The sequence below is a fragment of the Crocuta crocuta genome, unplaced genomic scaffold, assembly GCF_008692635.1.
Source record: "Crocuta crocuta isolate KB4526 unplaced genomic scaffold, BGI_CrCroc_1.0 scaffold303, whole genome shotgun sequence".
NCBI lineage: Eukaryota > Metazoa > Chordata > Mammalia > Carnivora > Hyaenidae > Crocuta > Crocuta crocuta.
This window is the reverse complement of record NW_027528276.1, coordinates 2,992,224-3,012,621: the sequence shown is the minus strand read 5'-3', so window position 1 is coordinate 3,012,621 and position 20,398 is coordinate 2,992,224. Positions and strand designations below refer to the sequence as shown.

The following is a 20,398-nucleotide window of genomic DNA, read 5'->3' as shown; positions in this document are numbered from 1 at the left end:
CCAGGATGGCAATTGCCCCATTCTCCCAGGTGCCGACTCAGCCAAACTTCACACCCAGAAGTGGAGCCAGGCCAGTGGGGCTTGTTGCAGCCTGCTTGGGGCATCAGCGCGGGGGAGGCGAGAGGGAGCCAAGATCCTGTGGTGGCAGAGAGAAGAGCAGCCCCAGCCGCCCGTGCGGGCCTGCCTGGTAAGGCTGCTGGCTTCCTCTCCTCCAAGTCATCCACCCTCCACAGGCCTTGGGCCCCCGGCCTCAGTAATGGGACAGCGTGCCCGTCCCACTGACGTGTCAACTAAGTGTCCATATCATCTCCCAGATGAAAGAAGGGTTTTGCCTCCTTACAATAAATAACTCGGAGACACAAGCTGTCTTATCCCTAGGTTATACTAGGTAGCGGAGCTCCGGAAAGGGACGTCACCTACTCAGGGAGGCAGAGGGGACTGGAACCCAGGTGGGTTCCAACTCCACATCTTTCCTGGGCAGCAGACGTGCAGCACATGAGCTGCCAGAGTCCAAGCACTTGCCCGCGGCAGACATCATTAATCGATCACAGTCTCTCTCTTCTGGGGAATGCAGACTTGGCCTTGAAATCCTTCTCAATGCACCGCTCCAGGCAGACATGCGTAACTGGCCAGAGTTGGCACCCAGGATGAAACTCGCTGCCATGCTGTCGCTACATCTAATTCATCTAATTCAGAGGGTGGATGTGACGATTGCATGAAATCAAGGGCCGAATACTTTGGAAGAACACAAGTGACGTGCCTGTCAGAGGAATTTTAGTACAGTTCCCAGAGGCTATTGGCGTCCAAATCCCCCCGAAGTCTCACTTCACTGGTGTGGAGGTTTAGGGTAAGACAGTCACTGCCGTTGCTGCTTCACAGAGGGAGACACAAGGTTGCGGTGAGTACGTCCAGGGTCCCACAGCTAACAGCCGGAGTGGGACTGTGATTCAAGCATCAGCTCCTGTTTCCGTGCTCTTTCCCCGTCCGTGGCCCCAGCCAGACGGGACCCGTCAGCGTGTGTGGGCCTGGGGAACCAGGGATGGAGGGGGGCAGGAGAGGCCAGCCACCTCCCAGCAGAAAGGAATCGGCCCTACAACTAATTGGTTCAGAGTGCTTCTTTTGACCCTAATTAGCTATTTGTCATGTCTCCATTTGCATACCAGAAAAGATGCAAATTTGCATATTTGTAAATGAGGCTGAGCCTGGATGTGGGTTCTGGAAGAGCTTGGCGGTTGCTGGCAGGCGGGGAGGCAGCTGGCTCTTGCCACTGAAGCATGGGCCGTGGAACGGGGAGATCTGGAAGACAGCTCCTTGGCTTGGGGCCGCAAGGTGCTCCCCGAGGAGGTCAGACAAGATGGCCCGCTTCGCTCCCTCCCTCCCTCGGGGCTGAGAGGATGGGCAGGGAGAATGGGTGAGCCCAACGCTGCTATTTTGATTAGACGAAACAAGGAGGGGGGAATATAAAGTAATTTCAGGACGCTCTGTGCTGGGAAGCCTTCTGTTCCTGTCCTTGGATAGAATCTGTAACACTTGCAAAGTGGGGGGGCGGGGGGGGGACATCTCCCTCCACCTCGCTAGAGGAGGTTTGGGAGGGAATAGAGGTCAGGGGGAATCATTCTCTCTCTCTCTCTCTCTCTCTCTCTCCTCTAGACTCTCACATGCACACATACATTTGTACACACATCTACAGTTCACTTGCACATCCACCCATACACACTCCGCACACGAGCCTCTGCCCCCTCCCCCCAGCCCCGGGGCACCCTGACACACAACACCCCAGGCCCAGAGATACACACGCAACTCTAACTGGAGAGGCACATTCGCACATGCAGACATTCCCAGACTTCCTGCCACATACACATTCACGCCCTTACACATACAGACACACACTCAAACACTTGAACATAGATGTAGGCATACAGACTCACTTAAGCTGTGCGTAAATATTTACATACACACACACACACACACACGCACATACACACACACACACACACACAAGACATACACCATACACGAGAACATCCTTGCTAACTAAGACCAAATTCCCTGGCAAATTCTGGAAGTGCTGAGCCCTTTGCCAGAGTTTCTGGTGCCTCTCTGGGAGGAGACAAAAGAAAGCAGGTAGCCACCCTTCCTAGAGAGGGAGCAGGTGTATCCCCAGAGAACGGGGACCCCAAGTGGGGACTGGTTCTTCCTCTAGGAAAGCAATGACTAGCAAATGCCCCAGTGCCTTCTGGGTTTTTGTCCTGGGCTTGGAGCAGGGTCTGAGTGGGCCTTGACAAGCAGGAGAAGCATAGTAGGGAGCAATCATGTATGGGCGGGGCCTGCTGTGCATTGGGCAGGAAGGCATCAGTGTCTCAGATGTCCGTGTTGACCTCAGCGGTCAGTGCCGAACGAGGCAGCACAAAGCTGCTGCACCTTCAGGCACGTGGGCGCCAAGATGCCAAGCGCCCAGGGAGCCCGAGATCCGTAAGGCTTCCCAGGCTCTGGGGCCCGGGTGCCCGACACTGGGACCAGGAAGCTCAGGGTCAGGGACCGATGTTTCCACCACTGCTCCCATCCCCGGCATCTCTTCCCCAGTGCCTGAACCCCAAAAGGCAAGCTAAATAGCTCCGTATTTGTAAATTAAATATAGCTGTACTCCAGCTTTCCAAAGAGCTGGGAAGGAGAGAAGGAGAAAGAAAAAGAGAGAGAGGAAGAGAAGAAAAGCTGCCGCCCTCAGGAAAGTCTGGCTGGTACAGATTGCCTGAGTCATGAATATTCATCTGGCGAATGAGGAGAGCGAGAGTCTGCATAACAGCTCCACCCACCCAACTGAAAGAAATGTCACCGCCTTTGCCAATAAAGTGCCAAAGGAAGCCGGTGGAGGCTGCCAGCCAGACGGTGCCAAACTGCTGACTTCCACTCCCAGGCGTGGAGAAAGCACATTGTTTCCGGCCCAAGGAGCCGCCACTCGGGGCTGGAGGAACAGAGCTGGCGGCTCAGAGAGAACCAGGAAGAAAAGTTACACCCGCCACCCACGAGAAGCCTGGCGGGCCGCACGCCTGGGCCACAGCCTTCCCCGGTGCCCCTTCCAAGAGGGGCTCAATCCGACTGTTCCAAGGTGTCCTCTCTGGCCGACCACCCAGGGCCCGGCTCCCAGCTGAGAGCTCCATGCTTCGCACTCCCTTGAAGGTGTCTCCAGAGGGTCTTCCTGAGTCCTGGATGGTTACCAGACACCAGAGGCCGGGGGACAAAACAGGTGTTACTTTGGGGCCCGGAAGTCCACGGTCACCTCGGCCCCATTTTGCAGAAGGGTACACCCCAAATGCAGGTGACTCTTTCTCTCTGGCTCAATCCTCGTGACTCTCATTCTAGGACGTTTTCTCTAAGAGAGTCTGGCTCTCCATCCCCGGCACCCACCTTCCCAGGCCTGAAAGCTGGCCTTGATGCCAGTCTTCTTCCTGCCCATGGCTGTTTCCTACCCCTAGCCCGTGGGCTCTGGGGGTAGGAACCATGGCCTCAGTGTCCCAGCCCAGCACAAGATTCCGAGAAGGCGTCTTGAGTAGTTTGTTAAACAGGGGCATTTTCTCCCATCCATTCCCATCCCCGTGCCTGCCTCTGGCCCTCGGCCCTTCCTGCTGCCCTGAATGTGCATGTCAAGTCCCCAGGGGGTCAGGCACCCCGTCCCAGAAGCTCAGTGGGGACTGGGCCAGGCACTGAGCGGCTGGCCTCCCATCCCCACGCCCTCTGCTCCCCATGAAGAGGGCTGAGAGGTCCCAGCGCCCCTCAGCACCCCATCCAGGGTGGCACCCATGCCGCCGTGTCACAAAGCACCCTGCCTGCCCGCCTGCCGGCCTACCACAGCTGGCTCCTTCCAGTAATTGCCTAAATGAATGGAAGAAGCAGAGCTGGAGAGAGGATGTTCTCTTATTACAGAGAAGCAATTAGGGCTGTGGGCGTCTCCAGCTGCTGCTCGTGTTATGTAAAGTTTGGGATGTGTATTTGGGACTCAATGAGGATATTTATGTGTTCGCATCTTACCTTCACAGACTGCTCATTTCAAGTATCCCAAGAACTCTTGGGCCGAACGTGTAGCAATAAAAGCCGAGCAACTGGCTCTAAGGGAGGTGTACCACCTCTGGGTAGCCTAAGAGGCCCTCTCTCAGGGTTCATGGACCCCCAGAAATCAAGGGGGACACCCACCTGGAGCCCGACTCCCTTCCGCAGCCGGGCAAGTCCACACTCTGCTCAAGGCCTCCAGGGACTGAAAGTCCTTTACTGCCTCTTTCATGGTTAAAATATCAGCGATTATTGGGGCGCCTGGGTGGCTCAGTCAGCGAAACGTCCACCTTCCGCTCAGGTCATAATCTTGCGATTCGTGAGTTCGAGCCCCGCGTCAGGCTCTGTGTTGACAGCTCAGAGACTGGATCCTGCTTCGGATTCTGTGTCTCCCTCCCTCTCTGCTCCTCCCCTGCTCGCGCTCTGTGTCTCTCTCTTTCTAAAAAATAAGTACACATTTTAAAAAATTTTAATTAAAAAAATATAAAATATCAGAAGTTGTTGCAAAGTTTCTTCCTTGAACCGGGCCAAAATCTGCCTCTTTGCAACATCCCTGAATTGGCCCAAACGTTGCCCGTGGGACCACGTAGGACATGTCACTCCATCTGTCCCAGGTCGGCCACTAGTCTCGCAGAAGGTTAAGTTTCAATTTTTCAACTGAAAAAGTTTCTGTGGTCAAATAAGTTTGGAAAAAATTCTATATCAGTTTCTTTGCTGCAGGACTCCTCTGAGGTTTTGCTGTGCTCACGTGCACCCAGCTGAGGGTGCTGCGTTTCGTGACCTGTATTCGCTCACAGAAGCCTCTTTTTGTGGAACAACCTTAAGAAACCAGGGTTCTAAAAGCACGCTTTAGGAAACACTGCTTCAGCACCTTAAGGCAAACATTTAACTCCTTGGCCTGAACTCCTTCAACATTTCTCCTTCATTGGGCACCGCTGCCTGGGCCTCTCCCCATCCTGTCCCTTGCTGTCAGTGAGCGCAGCCATATGCCTCTGTTCCTCTCCTGCTCCAGACAAGCTCTGGCCACTGATCATCCAGAAGGGCCTTTCCCTTCAGTATCCAGGACCCCATGTTCCCACTGATGCAAGCAAAGCCCCACTGGGAGGACGGCAGCTGAACCCCACTGAGTGTCTTCCCGGAAAGGCCCCCCAACAGGCCACGACTGAACCTCAGTCCCTTATTCTGCTCCCAGACCCCGCAGTCGGAGCCCACAGAAATGTTCCCCTTAGGCCAGGTGTTCAGACAATGAGTCCCTGCTTGCCTTCCCTAGACAGCAAGATGGTGAGCCCTGGTGAGGCCCCAAGATCTGTGCACCAACTAGTAATTCACCCACAGCCGGGCTTTTTCACGGCATCACACAAAGCATGCATTTGGTCTAATATCCAGTCACTGCACACTCACAGTCAGAGCACCCTAATCACCCTGGGCTCCAGGCCCAGAAGTCTTCGGGGGCTGAGGCCACAGTCTACACCTGCATTGCGGGCCCCTGGCTCCACCAGGCCTCTCCCCTACACCTTCAATCACTCCCTCCATGCCTGCCTTCCTATCATCCTTCAGGTATGTGTTCAAGCCCAGGCATGGAAAAGAGGCTCCTCTCGCTGGCCAGGTCCAATAGATTCTAGGGACTCCCTGGTATGGCGGTTGGGAAAAAGGTGTCGAAGCTTCTCCAGATTCTGTAGAATGGCTAGAGATGCCTGCCAGTGCCGGGGAGTGGGCAGGGCGGCACACGCGCCAGTGAATGCCACCCCCCAAGCAAGGCTCAGTCCCTTTCCCTCAAACCTACTCCCCCAAGCTACAACCCTCCTGTCTTCCTTGACAAACACCCCAACTCCCACACACACTCATGCATGGCCCCATTCCCCCACCCAAACCGCTCCCTCCAAGGTCCCCAACAGACTCCTATTTGTCAAATCCTGTACCCTCTCCCTGGTGTCAGTGCCTGTGCAGCATTAGATATGGTTGACCTTTCCCTGGAAATTCACCCCCGCCCCGTGGAATTNCCACCCCATGGCTCCCAGCCTTCCTGACCATTAATGCAGTTTCTTCTCCCATCCCATACATGTGGCCCTGTTCCACACGAGGGCCCGATTTCCAGCCTTCTGCTCCTGCCCCCCCTCCCTCCGAGATCTCATCCACAGCTTGGTCCTTGGGAAAAGCCCTGCATGCCCCTCAAAGGTGCCCCTAGGATCAGCCTCCTAAGAGCAGTCCTGCGGCCTACAGGCCACCGCCACAAGCCAAAGCTCTGAAAACCCAGCCCCTCCTCTCTCCTCCGGAATCAGCTCCCAGTCCAGGTTCTCCACAATGCATAATCCTCCCAGGCTCAAGGATCAAATTCTTGGCTTGCATCTTGACTCCTTATCTGCATCCATTAAATCACTATGTGCCGAGTCCTCTTATTTAATATTTATCTAATTTCCAAAATAAAAATAGCTTTATTATTCATTCTGATTGAAGAACATGAGATATCCTCAGTATAAAAAAAAAAATCAAACCAATACTTAAAAGTATGAAAAAGAAAGTAAAAATCACTCAAAATCCTAGCACCCAGATATAACCACTCCAGCATTTTGGTGAACAGCCTTCCAGACATATCTCTATGCATATATACACATAGAGATCTATGTATATAATTTATAGACGAGGGATTGTATTATACATACTGTTCTCACTGACACCTGCTTTTCTCTCTCAACAATATGTCATAGACATCTTTCTATGTCAATAAATAGAGCTCTACAAAATTATTTTAATTACTTCATAGTATTCCATTGTATGTATGTGTCATACTTTATTTAGCTGGGTCTCTATTAATCCTTTAGAATGTTGTCAAGATTTTACTCTCATAAACAATATTGTGGTAAATATCCATGTGCATATCTCTTTGCTTAGTCTTTGTAATTATCTCCTTAGGATAAAATCCCACAAAAGAAATTGCTGCAAGAGTATACTATTTCCAATTTTGCCACTCTGCCCTTCGGAAAATGTGCAACAATGTACTTCCCATCAACAGTGTACCAGCATAGCCCCAGGTTTTAATATCTGGTCAAACCAACAGATGGCAAAAGACATTCATTTTTATTGGCATTGCTTAAATTATTAGTGAAAGTCAATGAGTGTCTTTTCTTGTTTATTTTTTTGTCATTTGGAATTGTTTTCTTTGTGAATTGCCTGTTCGTGTCTTTTGCCCATTTTTCTAATGAGATATTTATCTTTTCCTTAATAGGTGGTTTAAGAGTTCTTTGCACATTTGAGAATCAGATTAAACAACTACCTATTATATATGCTATCCCTTTTTTCCTTTACTATCCTTTTAATGGTCTTAAATTTTTCATCTTCATATATTCAAATTTATCAGTCTTCTCTTTTATGATTCCTGGATATCCCATCATGCTTAGAAGGAACATCCCCATGTTAGGATGACCAAAATAGTCATTCATATTTATTCATTCATATTCATGAAGACTCTGTAGTCTTCATGGCTGGGTCTTACTGGAGAAAGACAGAAAACCAGCTTGTGTTGTAATGGCTGGCCCATGCCAACACCATTTATAAACCAGCCCATATTTTCCCAACTCAATAGAAATGCCATTTTATCATATACAAAGTTCCTTTAAATACTTGGATCCATTTCCAGAGCCTTTATTCTGTCCCAGTGATCTGTCTACTCTTACATAAGAATTTTAATTATTGTCCCTTTTAATATCTGAGAGGGTAAGTATTCATCATTTTTCTTTTTCAAAATTTCCTTTAACTTCCCTTTTTTTTTTTTTTTTTACTTTTCCAGATTAGTTTTATAATTATTTTTGTCAAATTTTTTAAAAATCCTGTTGCGGTATTGATTGCATTATCTTCATTTTTGTACATTCCCTTAAGGAGCATGAACAAACTTAAAGCATTAAGTCTTTTCACCCAAAAACTAGGGATGTGCCATATTTATCCAAGTGTCTTTTCTATCAGGAGAGCTTTCTGGTTTTCTTCATGTAAATTCTATGTTTCTAATAAAGTTTATTTCCAGGTATTTTGTGTTACTATTTTCTTCTTGACAGTGCAGATGAGGCCTTTTACTTTACCTTCTAGGTTGTCATTTTTTTTTTATGTTTTATTTATTTTTGAGAGAGAGAGCATGAGCAGGGGAGGGTCAGAAAGAGAGGGAGACACAGAATCCGAAACAGACTCCAGGCTCTGAGGTAGCTGTCAGCACAGATTCCGACGTTGGGCTCCAGCCCACGACCCGTGAGATCATGACCTGAGCCGAAGTCGGACACTCAACCGACTGAGCCACACAGACACCCCTAGGTTGTCATTTTAAAAATAGGAAAGCTATCAGTTTTTATACATTGTTGTGTTACTGGCCATTTTACCAAACTTTACTTTTACCAGTTGTTTTTACGAGATTGTCTTGAAATTTTCCAGATAAATAATCATCGTATCTGCCAAATATGATTATTGGCTCTCCTCTTCCAATATGTATCTCTTTTTATTTCTTGTCTAATGACAATACCTGGCACTTTAGGAAAAGTGGGGGTTTTTTTATGTTTATTTAATTTGGAGAGAGAGCACAAGCAGGGGAGGAGCGGAGAGAGAGATGGAGAAAGAATCCCAAGCAGACTCTGTACTGTCAGTGTGGAGTCCATTGCGGGGCTCCAACTCATGAATCACGAGATCATGACTTGAGCTGAAGTCAGACGCTTAACCAATTGGCCACCCAGGCGCCCCTAGGAAAAGTGTTTTTAAAAATACTGGTAACAACAGCTACCCTGGTCTAGTTTCTGACTTTAATAAGAACCTCTCTAGGGGTTCACCAGGCTAATATCTCCTGTGCATCCCTTCTTGTGACCACTTTCCTGGCTTGGTTCCTATTAATTTGTCACCTGTGTCATCACAAATGGTATGAATAGGGTACAGGCTTTGAAGTCAAATGACCTGTGTTCAGGTCCTGATTTTCATTTACTAACTATACAAACTTGCCCACCTATTCAAGATTCTTGAAACTAAAGGGGCACCTGGGTGGTTCAGTCAGTTAAGAGTCCAACTTCAACTCAGGTCATGATCTCACGGTTCATGAGTTTTCAAGCCCTGCGTCAGGCTCTGTGCTGACAGCTTGGAACCTGGAGCCTTCTTGTGATTCTGTATCTCCCTCTCTCTCTCTGCCCCGCCCCTGCTCATGCTCTGCCTCTCTCTCTCTCTCTCTCTCAAAAATAAACATTAAAAAAATTTTTTTTAGATTTTTTAAAGAATTATTCCAACTAAAAAAAAAAAAAAAAAAGAGGAGTTATTCTAAGGACTGAGTGAGATAATCCACATACTGGGTGCAGTATCAGTAAATGATCATGTTCTTAGGCCTTAGCCCCCAACTTCTCCTTTCAGTCCTATCTATATCCCACTCTTAAGCTGACCTTCCCAAAACCCACTAGGCCTACAGCACCCTCCACACCCTCACTTGCTCACAAGTCTTTAATTATCCGACTGCCTACAGAATGAAGGCCTAGATTCTTCAACTTGTGTCTGAGATCTTCCATTATTCAACTCCAGACTTTCTTCCAGCCTTATTTCCTGTGGCTCCCCACCACCCCTGCCCATCACATACCCCTCCCAACCCTTTCCTCCAGCCTAGATGTTCTCCTCACTAATGGCTGCCTGATACCAAGTAGGTCCTCACTCTCCACTCAGATCCCTATCTCAGATTTTAGCTCTAAGTAAAACAAAATTAAAATCTAAATGGGTTTTGAAACATAGATTCAGCAGCTCACTTAATAGAAAGTCCAGATGCAACAGGCTTCAAGGACAGTTTGATCAGGGTTGGGACAGAATTTTTCTGTGATGTTCTGGGCTCTTCCCACATCCATATGCTTACAGTAATCTCCGGTTGTGTTCCCAGTCACCAGATGCCTCCCAGGAATTAGATCCACAAGCTACCTAACTCAAATCCAGACAGAGAGAGATTGGATGTCTTTTTCCGGTCATCCAACAAAAAATTCTGGACTTCTGTTTCACTGGGCCAATCTAAACTAATCCCTGTGACTGGGGAAATTTGTGTATTGATTGGTTCAGAACCAACCCATGTGTCAAAAATGGGTCTGGGGGAGAAGGGTTATCTTGATTGGCTAAGTCAATCAGGACTCCACTCCAGAGCCACATACACCATGGGAGATGGATGGGGTGTTGACAACCTTAATTGCACTACAACCTCTTCCACATCACTCTCCTGGGACTTAGGCTTCTTTTAAGGCCCAAGTCAAGCCCCAGAGTTCTAATAAAGCACTGGCTCTCTTTTAGCTCCCAGAGTCCTTACTCTCTGCTCAACATATGGTAAGCACAGCCATATATAATCTGTATAGTCATTTGCCTATTCTTCCCAACTGATTAATAAAGTCTACAAAATACTGCACACAAGCTAGCCCTTTTGACCTTCACAGCAATCTTCTGAGACTCAGAGAGGTTAAGTGACTTCCCCTATGTCACACAGCCAGAGATGACATTGCCCCCAAAGGCCACTGCAATGAGCTCTCTCTCGCTCTCTCTCATTCTCTCACAGGTACACACCCCCCAGTCTCTCCTCCAACCACCAACTCGGGCCAACCCAAAGATGCAGAACCTAACCCCCCCACCCCGGCACCACCTCCTTTTTCCCACTTCACCTCGATTTCTAGAGCTCTTAGACTTTCTCCAAAGAGTACAGAGAAAGTTTTCTTGCCAGACAGCAGTTTCTAAGATTTGTGTGACAAGGCCGGGTACAATTCAAATGACTCTGGGTGATTTAATCTGCTTGGGGCTGGGGTGGTAAATCAGTGCGGCCCAGGCTGCCACAGCCGCCCCAGAAACCCACTAGTCGAGCTGTCAGTAGGCGGTTATCTGCAGATCTGCAGGTGAGGGCCCTCGAAGCATGACCCTCAGTCTGGGGAGTTCCCCTCCGCTGCACGCGGAATACATTCGGAGGGCCCTACAGCCCACAGCCTCTCCGGGCCGTCATGTTCCACCAGGAAACAGCTTTCCCAAGGATTCAGCCCTCATTCCACCTCCCCGCTGCCTGTCCCCCCTCCTCACACAGTCAGAGTGTCCCCTCCCCCCCAAGCCGGCACTGGACTTTTCAGGGAAGGAGACCAGCGTCGGTCAAGCTCCCACTGAAACTGCCGCCTCGTTGCCAGGTCCTCGCGCACCCACACACACCCATTACCTCATTCCATCTCCACAACAACTTAATGAGGGAGGCATGTCCGTCCTCAGTTTACAGGTGACTTAATTGAGGTTCAGAGCGATTAAATAACTCGCCCAGGGTTATTACACAGCTAGCAGGGGGCAGAGCCAAGATTCACATCCAGATTCATAAGAGGCCAAAATCCTCATCCTGTTGAATCCACCCCTCTGCGGAGGCCAGAGGGAGCAAGCAGAGGGCAGCTGTCGTTGGAACCACATCGTTTGAGAAGAGAGAAGGAAGGGTCCCTGGCTGAAAGGGAGGGGATTCTCTGAGTGTAGGAAACAATCGTTTTGCCCCTACGAGAGAGATGCCTGAGGAGAAGGGAGCGTCATGCTTGTGAGGCTCCTACTGTGTGCTGAGCAGGTGTGTCTACGTGGAGGCCATGTGCCAAGCTCAACATCCTGCATCCTGCCCAGTGGGATGCTGGCAGACCTTTACCAACTAGCAGCCTGGAAGAAAGAAAGAGACCCGGCTCGTAGCATCGGCCAACGTCCATGGTGTAAATACTCCCACCATGGTTGACTTTGAGCTCACCAATGGGACGGCACTGACCACAGAGTTGAGAAGAGATGCCTTCGGTTGGTTCTGGAAGCCAGTAGTAATCTACTTCAGCACACTACCGCCTGTAAGAGAGGTTTTATTAAACCCACTCAACAGATGAGGCCATACAAAGAGGCACTCAGGGCCGAAATCCATTTCTATATAACTTTATCTAAATTCACATTATCTCCATAGCCCCACATTCCCTGAACCAGAGGCAACACAGGGGGCCACGACCAGTGGTCTCTGCTCTCTGAAGGTGGACAAACTCCCGCAAGGTCCCAAGGGCAGAAGAAGAGCAAAAATCCGACAGACTGAAATTCAGCGTAAGGAAGAGCTTTCTGCGTGCCCCTCTGGACTGAGCTTCGGGAAGGCAGCCGTGCCTGGCACGTAGTGAATGCTCAAGGGAGAATGAATGAAGAAAGGAGTAATCAATTGAATGAAAAAGCCATTCCATAGATGTTCCACTGATCCTTCACACTTACCAAATCCAAACCTGAATTCATCTTCTTTCCCCAAAAATCTATCCCTCCCCCAGTGTTTCCATCTCAGTAAGGACCACCAATCCGGAAACCTGGGAGTCCTTCTTCCTCACTCCTCACAGGCAATCAATCAACAAATCTTATCTCCTCTACTTCCTGGTTCCTCTTGAATGTTGTCCTCAATGTACCCACTCTGCTCCCGTGGCTCAGACTATCAGCATCTCTCTCTGAGCGGACACATGGCACCCTAGCTGCCCTTCCGGCAGTCACCCTGGCCTGTATCCATTCCTGGCCCCAGTCAAAGGCGTAGTCAAAGCTGCCCACGTGATCTGTCAAAGTTGCCCCTCGGAGCATGTCCCTCCCATCCCTTCAATGGCTCCCCATTACCCAGAGGATGGAATGGAGCCCCTTGGTCCTTCACGGTCTGGCCTCGTCTCGGTCTCCTGTTTGACCCCTTACCTCTTGGTCCACTGAACGTTGGTGCTGATTGTGTGTGAAACAATGGCAGACTTCTCGGTGTCCTCTGCACATCGCCCAGTCCTCTGCTCATTCTACACCCCCTCCGTCTCCCACCTCCCTTCCCTTCCCTTTAAAAACTCCTTTAAGACTGAAGTAAGATGATCTAGAAGGTGATTCCTGGGGGCCTTTTAGGCTAATATTTCATGATGATTCTAATGTCAAGTCCTTAAATTCAAGGCTTTCTGGATTTTATAGTCACCGTCTCTCTTCATGGGGCCCTGCAAGGGTCTTTGGGGGCTCTCAAGTTCAATCCCATCATTTTACGGACAGAAAATCTAAGGCCCAGAGAGGGAAAGGGATTTTCCCAAGATCACACAGCAAGTGAGCAGTGGAAGAGGCAGGACAAGAACAAGGCACTTGCTGTGCCACCCAGGACTCTTTCTTGGCATCACACTCTCCACCCTGATCCCCTGATTCCGACACAACCATCCTGCCTACCCCACCCTGACCTACCTCTTCACACCCAAGCAAGATTAGCACCTTGCCTGCCTTTGTTCACACGGCTACGAGGCCATTCCCTCACCTCCACTCCACTTCCAGAGCGCTCCACCTCCAGGAAGCCTATCCTGGTTATCAGGCCAAACCCATCCACACCCCCACACCCGTCCCCAAACCCTCTGCACTTGTCAGAACCCAGCAACTAGAGTTTGGTTCACTCACAGCAATCAGCGCCTTGTGCCATCTCACCAGGTAGGACACCCGCTCCTCTGGGCTGGCCAACAGCTCATCTTCTTTCTTCTCTTCCTCCTTCTACATCCCCCAGCTCGATATACAACTGCTCAGGGTAACAAAAGATAGCAAAGAGAGCACGGAATCTGAGGTCAGGCACACGCAGGGTCAGATCCCAGTTCTGTATATCCCCGACTAGTTGACCTTAATCCATCTGAGCCTCCGGGCCCTGCTTCAGGTGAGCTCGAGCCCTGATTCAGGTCAAACACGAGTGCAGGGTGAGCTCTGCTTCTCTCTCTCTCTCTCTCTCTCTGTCCCTCGCTCACTTGTGCCCTCTCTCTCACCCTCTCTTTCAAAAAAAAAAATGCATCTGAGCCTCAACCTTCCTTATCTATAAAATGGGCCCTCTCCCCTAGGGTTCTTTGAGGACCGAATGACATTACCCACATTACAGGTCTAGCACTTAGTGGGCTCTTGATAAATGAGCGCTCCCTTCCCCACTGCCTTTCTCAGTAAATCCCCAAGACACTTGGGGCGGTGGGGGTGGGGAAGCTCCTCTGGGCTGGGAGGTGGGCAGACTCGTGGACATTTTCTCTCACCCACATTTTCAACAGACTACGAGCAGCCTGTGTGCAGAAACGTGGGGCGTACCCAGCCCCCTTCCCCACCCCCAACAATCTGCTTTAACCTTCCTGTCTCCAATGCCTTGTTTATTTTAATATCACCCGTTTCACTTTTCTATTCATGCAAAAAAAAAAAATTATAAAAACAGATTTAAAAGGAAAAGAAGCATTTAATGAGTAAAACTGTCTGCAGCCCTGTTTCTTTCTCGGGAAAAAGTGGCTGTGATCCTAGCATGAGCGAGGGAAGCTCAACAGCTTCCCTTCATTGCAGCTGCCTGGAGCAGTGCATTTCAGAGTGGAACAGAACCTCCAAATTAAACAGCACGCCTCCCAGCCAGGCGCTTCCTGTGCCGGATTCAGCTTGGCAGGTGACACCCCAGCTCAAGCAGGGATCCAGCGCCGACATGAGCCACTTGCAAGGCTCTGTCCCTGCACACCTCCAGCACAGAAGAACCAGCACCGCCAGGCCCAGCAAAGGATAAGGCTGGGCCTCTGGGATAAGGCTCTGCGAGGGGAAGNCACCTGGCCAGTGGCCACGGGGACCGGGACCCCTCCCAGTTCCTGAGCATTCAGGGACTGGCACTTTCCTCTGCCCAGAGAGCACAAAGATCAGGTCCAGGACTTGCTGCTCAGACAGAGGTTTAGAAATTCTGCTGCTACTTCCCTACCTTCAAAGGCATCCTTTCGGAAGGCTACTCTGGATAGAATGCAACCCACCTCAACTGCCACCCCCTCCCCGAAAAATGATGAAGACCTGAGAAAGCAAAAAATCGCACATGGCCTTCAAATATGCACAACGGAGACTGCCCCAGGGCGGAGAGCAGGCTGGGCCAGGGCAGTGGTCCCCCTCCCTTGTCCCAAACCCCATACCTTTCTTAATGTAACCTAGTGACTCATACTGAACTTACTGGCCCTTGAACTCCTAAATCCCTTTCTCATTTTTTCCAGTAGTCAAGGCAGGCCCCAGCCTTTATTATCCCTGTGACATTTCATCATGACAAATCCACCTTATCACTCCAGCCTTTTGAAATCTTTCAGGATCCTGACTTTGCTATCTGAGCTCTGCTCTGTCCTTTTTCTCTGTTCTATCACCTCTTGCTGTTATAGGCCCACACATTTATAGCTCCTTTTGGGTCCATGGCATATATTAGTCAGAACAGGGTAGAAGGCAGACCCCACGGCTGCCTCTAAAGCCCTAGGCAGACTGACCTGGTTCCGATTCTACGAACATTCTGTGGCTCTTTCAGCCAGATGGGAGCCCCCTTGATGCCCTCCCAGCCAGCCATCATGCCCTCGAGAGCATGAGAGACCCTATCCAGTGTCTTAGGAGGCAGCACGATATGAGAGAAAGGGCCAGAAAGATTCAGGCTTGAATCCCAGATCTCCCAGTCTTGGGAATGCCATTTAACTTCCCAGAGCCTCAACCTCCCATCTGTAAAATGGACACAGTCACATCCAGAGCACAACTTGTGAAGATTTAGATCATATATGTGAAGTATCTGGCTCACAACAGGCACTCAGTAAATAACAGATGCCTCTCCACTCCACACGGGCTCATTTGTTTCACCCACCAGTCACTCAGCTGTCAAGAATCTGAAAGATTCACCAGGTCTTGGTGAACCTATGTTGGTTCAGGGTATCGTTGCCCTCTTTTCTTTTCTTTTTTTTTTTTATCTTTGTTTTTATTTATTTTGAGAAAGAGAGAGAGAATGCAAGCAGGGGAGGGGCAGAGAGAAAGGGAGAGAGAGAGAAATTCCCAAGCAGCCTCTGTGTCGTCAGCACAGAGCCCGACTCAGGGCTCCATCTCACAAACTCATGAGATCGTGACCTGAGCTGAAATCAAAAGTCAGGCGCTTAACTGACTGAGCCACCCAGGCCCCCCCTTCTTTTCTAATCACAGACTTCACCATCCATACGAGGCCCTCATATTAATCTGACATCAGCCAAAGCCCTGGGTCTTTTTGATGTGAACTCCTGTCCAAGGAGTCTTCCCTTCCTGGATCTGTGCGGGTGTTTAAATAAAATAGTAACAGTCATAATAACAGCTTAATCCTTCCAATCCCACTATGAAAAAAAAAAGTAGCAGGGCGCCTGAGTGGTTCAGTCAGTTGAGTGTCCGACTCTTGATTTCGGCTTAGGGCATGATCCCACAGTCATGGGATCAAGCCCCACATTGGGCTCAATGCTGAGCGTGGAGTCTGCTTTACCTATGAGGAAACTGAGGCTCAGAGAAGTTAAGTGACCTTTCCAAAGTCATACAGCTGGAAAGTATGAACGCTAAACACAGTTCTATCTGACCCCAAACACCACATTCTCAATATTTGACAATATTTCCTAAATGTTGGTTTTAAGGGGAAGACTTGTCTCCAGCCCTAGTGCCCTTGTCTTTTTGGGTCTTGGCACCAAGTTTACCTGGTTGAGCACCTTTGGGTCCTCCCCCTGTCACCCACGGGGGAGGGGGGGCACCACTCCTCACCCCCACCTCCCGGCAGCTTCATGCCCAACACCTTCACATAAAAGGGACTGAACTGAGGCACCAAGCCCAGTGCTCCCTGAAGGCTGGGACCAGCGGGTTCCTCGTCTTGGCCCTGGAGGCTGATCTCCACACGTGCATCCCAAGCTCTTGACTCCTTGGCCCTCGACCACCACCTCCCATAGCCTAAGCACAAGGCCAGCCTGGCCCCTCTTCCTCAGCCCTTCACCAGGCCCCAGCCACCTGCTGCCCAGCCCTGACACCTCTGAATTGACCACTGCCCAAGGGGTACCCCAAGGCCCCTCCTCCCAACCACGTGTCCAGATTATCCAGATGTTGAGTCCATCCCCCCAGCAAGGCTGCTCCCCAGTACTGACTTCACCCCTCTGACTCCTCCTAGACCAGGGGGCAGCCTGGCTACAGGGGGAGGGAATTTCCTAAGTTTAGGACATGGTCTGACCATGGGGAAAGGAGGGAGTGGACCTTGGTAGCTCAGGCCCATGGCCACCAAGGGGACAGCGAGTCAAGAAAGGGACTCCTGAAGATTCCAGGGGAGCCATCAAGGGTCTGTTGGCAGAACCTTGGCGATGTCCAGTCAGGATGCCCAGAACCTAGAGCCTCTATCAGAGAACTGCTCCCTAGGCCTCAGAGGACAGAGCTCAGGAGCAAATCCACCCGCCTCCCAAACACAGTCCATCACCCACAACTGACAACACTGCCCCTTGAGGTGCCTGGGTGGCTCAGTCAGTTAAGCATCCAACCCTTGATTCCAGTTCCGGTCACGATCTCACAGTTCGTGAGTTCAAGCCCTGCACTGGGCTCCATGCTGCCAGTGCAGAGCCTGATTGGGATTCTCTCTCTCTCTACTTGCCCCTCCCCCACTCTCAAAATAAATCAATAAATGTTAAAAAACAAAAAACATAGCCCCTTCCTTGGCATTCACTGCTAGCACTTGCTTTACAAGCCCATTCACAAAATACACTTTGCAAATCCACTTGGGCAGAAGTGCATCCGGTCATTCAGCAAACACTGAAGAAACACCTGCCACATGCCAGGTGCTCCTGGGCACGTGGAATACATTAGTGGCCAAACCAGACAAAGGTCCCACCCTTGCAAGGTCTCTCATTCTCACCAGGACACCAATAGTAAAAAACAGGCTTAAATAAATAAATTATTTAGTGTATTCGAAGGTGATCGGGGCAGAGCACCTGGGTGGCTTAATCGGTTAAGCGGCCGAATTTGGCTCGGGTCATGAACTCACAGTTCGTGAGTTCGAGCCCTGCAACGAGCTCTGTGCTGACAGCTCAAAAGCCTGGACCCTGCTTCGGATTCTGTGTCCCCCTCTCTCTCTTCTCCTCCCCCGCTCACACTCCATGTCTCTCTCTCTCTCTCTCTCTCAAAAATAAATAAACAGTTTTAAAATGCTTTAAAAAAGAAGGTGACAAGGGCAACAGAGAAATTAAAACCAGACAAGGGGAATCAGGGTGCCTAAGGGGGGAAGCAGGCAGAAATTTTAAGTACAGTGGTCAGGGCCTCGTTAAAAGAGTGACACTTGAGGGGCTCCTGGCTGGTCCAATCAGAGAAGCATGCGATGCTTGATCTCAGGGTCATAAGTTCAAGCCCTACGTGGGGTGCGGAAATTACTTAAATTAAACTTGTTTTCAAAAGTAAACACTTGAGTGCCCCATAGCCTTATCTGTGTGGCCAGTGGCTCCTGTATCAGACAACATAGTTCTAGACCTTTCCATTAACATGAATTCTCATGGTCAGGTAGAAATTCCCTGTCACAAATCCCAGAAGACCTACTTAAGCTACCAGATACCATCAACCTGGGCCACTCCTGACAAGAAGGCTGATAAATGTCACCACGTTAGTGGGAATGACCACAGGACCCCACTGCCTCTTCCAGCTATTGCCTTCTCTCCCATTTCCTCCACCTACTGCCTAAACTCACTGTCTTCACTTTATCTTCGCCTCCCTCCCTGACACCCTGAAATCTGTTCTTCCATCCCCACAGCTCCATCAGAATTGCTCCTGGAAAGGTAAGCAACGCTCTTAAAAAGCATCTTTCCCAGGGCTCCTGGGTGGCTTAGTCAGTTGAGCATCTGACTCTTGATTTTGGCTCAGGTCATGATCTCACCGTTCGTGAGTTCGAGCCCCACATCGGGCTCTGTGCTGACAGTGAGAAGCCTACTTAGGATTCTCTCTCTCCCTCCCTCTCTCTCTCTCTTCCCCTCCTCCACTCGCGCTCTCTTTCTCTCTCAAAATAAATAAACATTAAAAAAAAAAAATACCTTTCCTTCTTGCCTGGCTGTCCACATTTGATCTGCCCCTCACCAATGTTCACTGCTACTGGCCCACATACGGGTCTTCATGATTAACAGCATTTTTAGGAAAGGAAAGAAAAGTGACGCATAAAAGAACACTGGAAGGAGATGATAAGGTTGTTCATTCATTCATTCATTCATTCAGTGAATGGGTATTCAACTTTCACGATACCACCTGTGCCCAAGATGGTTCTGATGGAGGACACACACGTGAGCAGAGCAGCTCAAAGTTCTGGCCTCATGGAGTTTACGTTCTGGCAGGGAGGCGGAAAGCTTATACAACACAAATAAGTAAACACATAGCGGTGTTCAATGGTGACCCGTGTTATGGGGAAGATTAAAGTGGAAAAGGGGTAGGAGGGGTGCAATTTAAAACAAGGATGTTTTAAAGTGGCTCTCACAGCCACTTCCACTAAGTGAAACATACACACAGATCATTTCTCAAACTCACCACACACACACACACACACACACACACACACGTCTCACACAGATACAAACATAAGCACATGGGCATCCTCTCCACAAGGAAAAGTATACACTCACACACACACACACATGCACATACACAAACACACATATAACACACCTACACATGAACATGCACACACACACCCTCAGCACACAAGAGCAGCTGACTCGGAGAAACACACCCTCAAGTTCTCACAGAAAGACTAGAAAGTCCCAACGGGCAGGACCCTTGGTGGCCAGAAGGAATGGAAGACCAGAGAGGGGCGCCAGCTTGCCCGAGGCCAGCAGCAGCCTGGTGACAGGTGGGTGTGAACTTTCCAACACACCACACCCTCCCCTGCCCGCAGACCGCCAGCCTCAGCATGCAACAAAGGTTCCCACGCTTGTCAACGCCCACAGATGAGCACACGGACTTGTGCACAGGGACACGCATGCGGACATGCACAGTCACACAGAAACACCAACCTCCGTCCCCACTCCCAGGCAGCACGGCGGGGCAAGATGTGGACGGCTTCTTACTCTTTTGGCCGTGCCTGTCCCCATCACCCTCTCCCACCCACCCTAACCATTCCAGCCACCGCGACACTTTCCTCCTGCCCTAACCTGTGGCCGCAGGCTCCCCAGGTGACAGGTATGTCATACAAATGCATCGTGTGTGAACGATGTACAGGTGTGGTTTACGAATGGGGTGGACACATCTGTAAGTGTTCACGCACGGTGGGGAGCTGTAATGCGTGAGCACCTTTATGTGCGTGGGCAGGGGGCAGGTCTGTGCACACGTGTGCACACTCCCAGGAAGACGGAGAAATTTATCATCTAAGTCTTGCTTCTCTGGGGGATGAAAGCAAAGCAAAGTTCAGGTTTAAATCACACCACCACCGGCAGGAGGGGTTCCCTTGCCTTACATGATTATCTGTGTGCGGTGTGCAGCCGAAGGGGCTGGCGGGCAGGAGGCAGCGAGCAACCCATCAGCGGGGAGTCATTTGTTGTCTCCAGGCCCCTGGGACCAGCCGTGGCTGCTCCTGGAGCGGGAGACCTGGAGTGCAGCAGAAGTG

At 50.1% G+C, this 20,398-nt stretch overlaps 1 long non-coding RNA gene across 3 annotated transcripts in view; it reads right to left on the bottom strand.

Annotated features, from left to right (window-relative positions):
* The window catches only part of LOC144222622 (uncharacterized), a 73,360-nt gene that overhangs the window by 2,039 nt on the left and 50,923 nt on the right, over positions 1 to 20,398 (bottom strand). For 2 of the 3 annotated variants that reach the window (XR_013332442.1, XR_013332444.1), the window contains exon 2: positions 13,441 to 13,555. This is a non-coding gene — a long non-coding RNA (uncharacterized LOC144222622). Of the gene's footprint in view, positions 1 to 4,188; positions 4,484 to 13,440; positions 13,556 to 20,398 lie in introns of all 3 variants that reach the window. The other variant, XR_013332443.1, reaches the window with a different exon arrangement.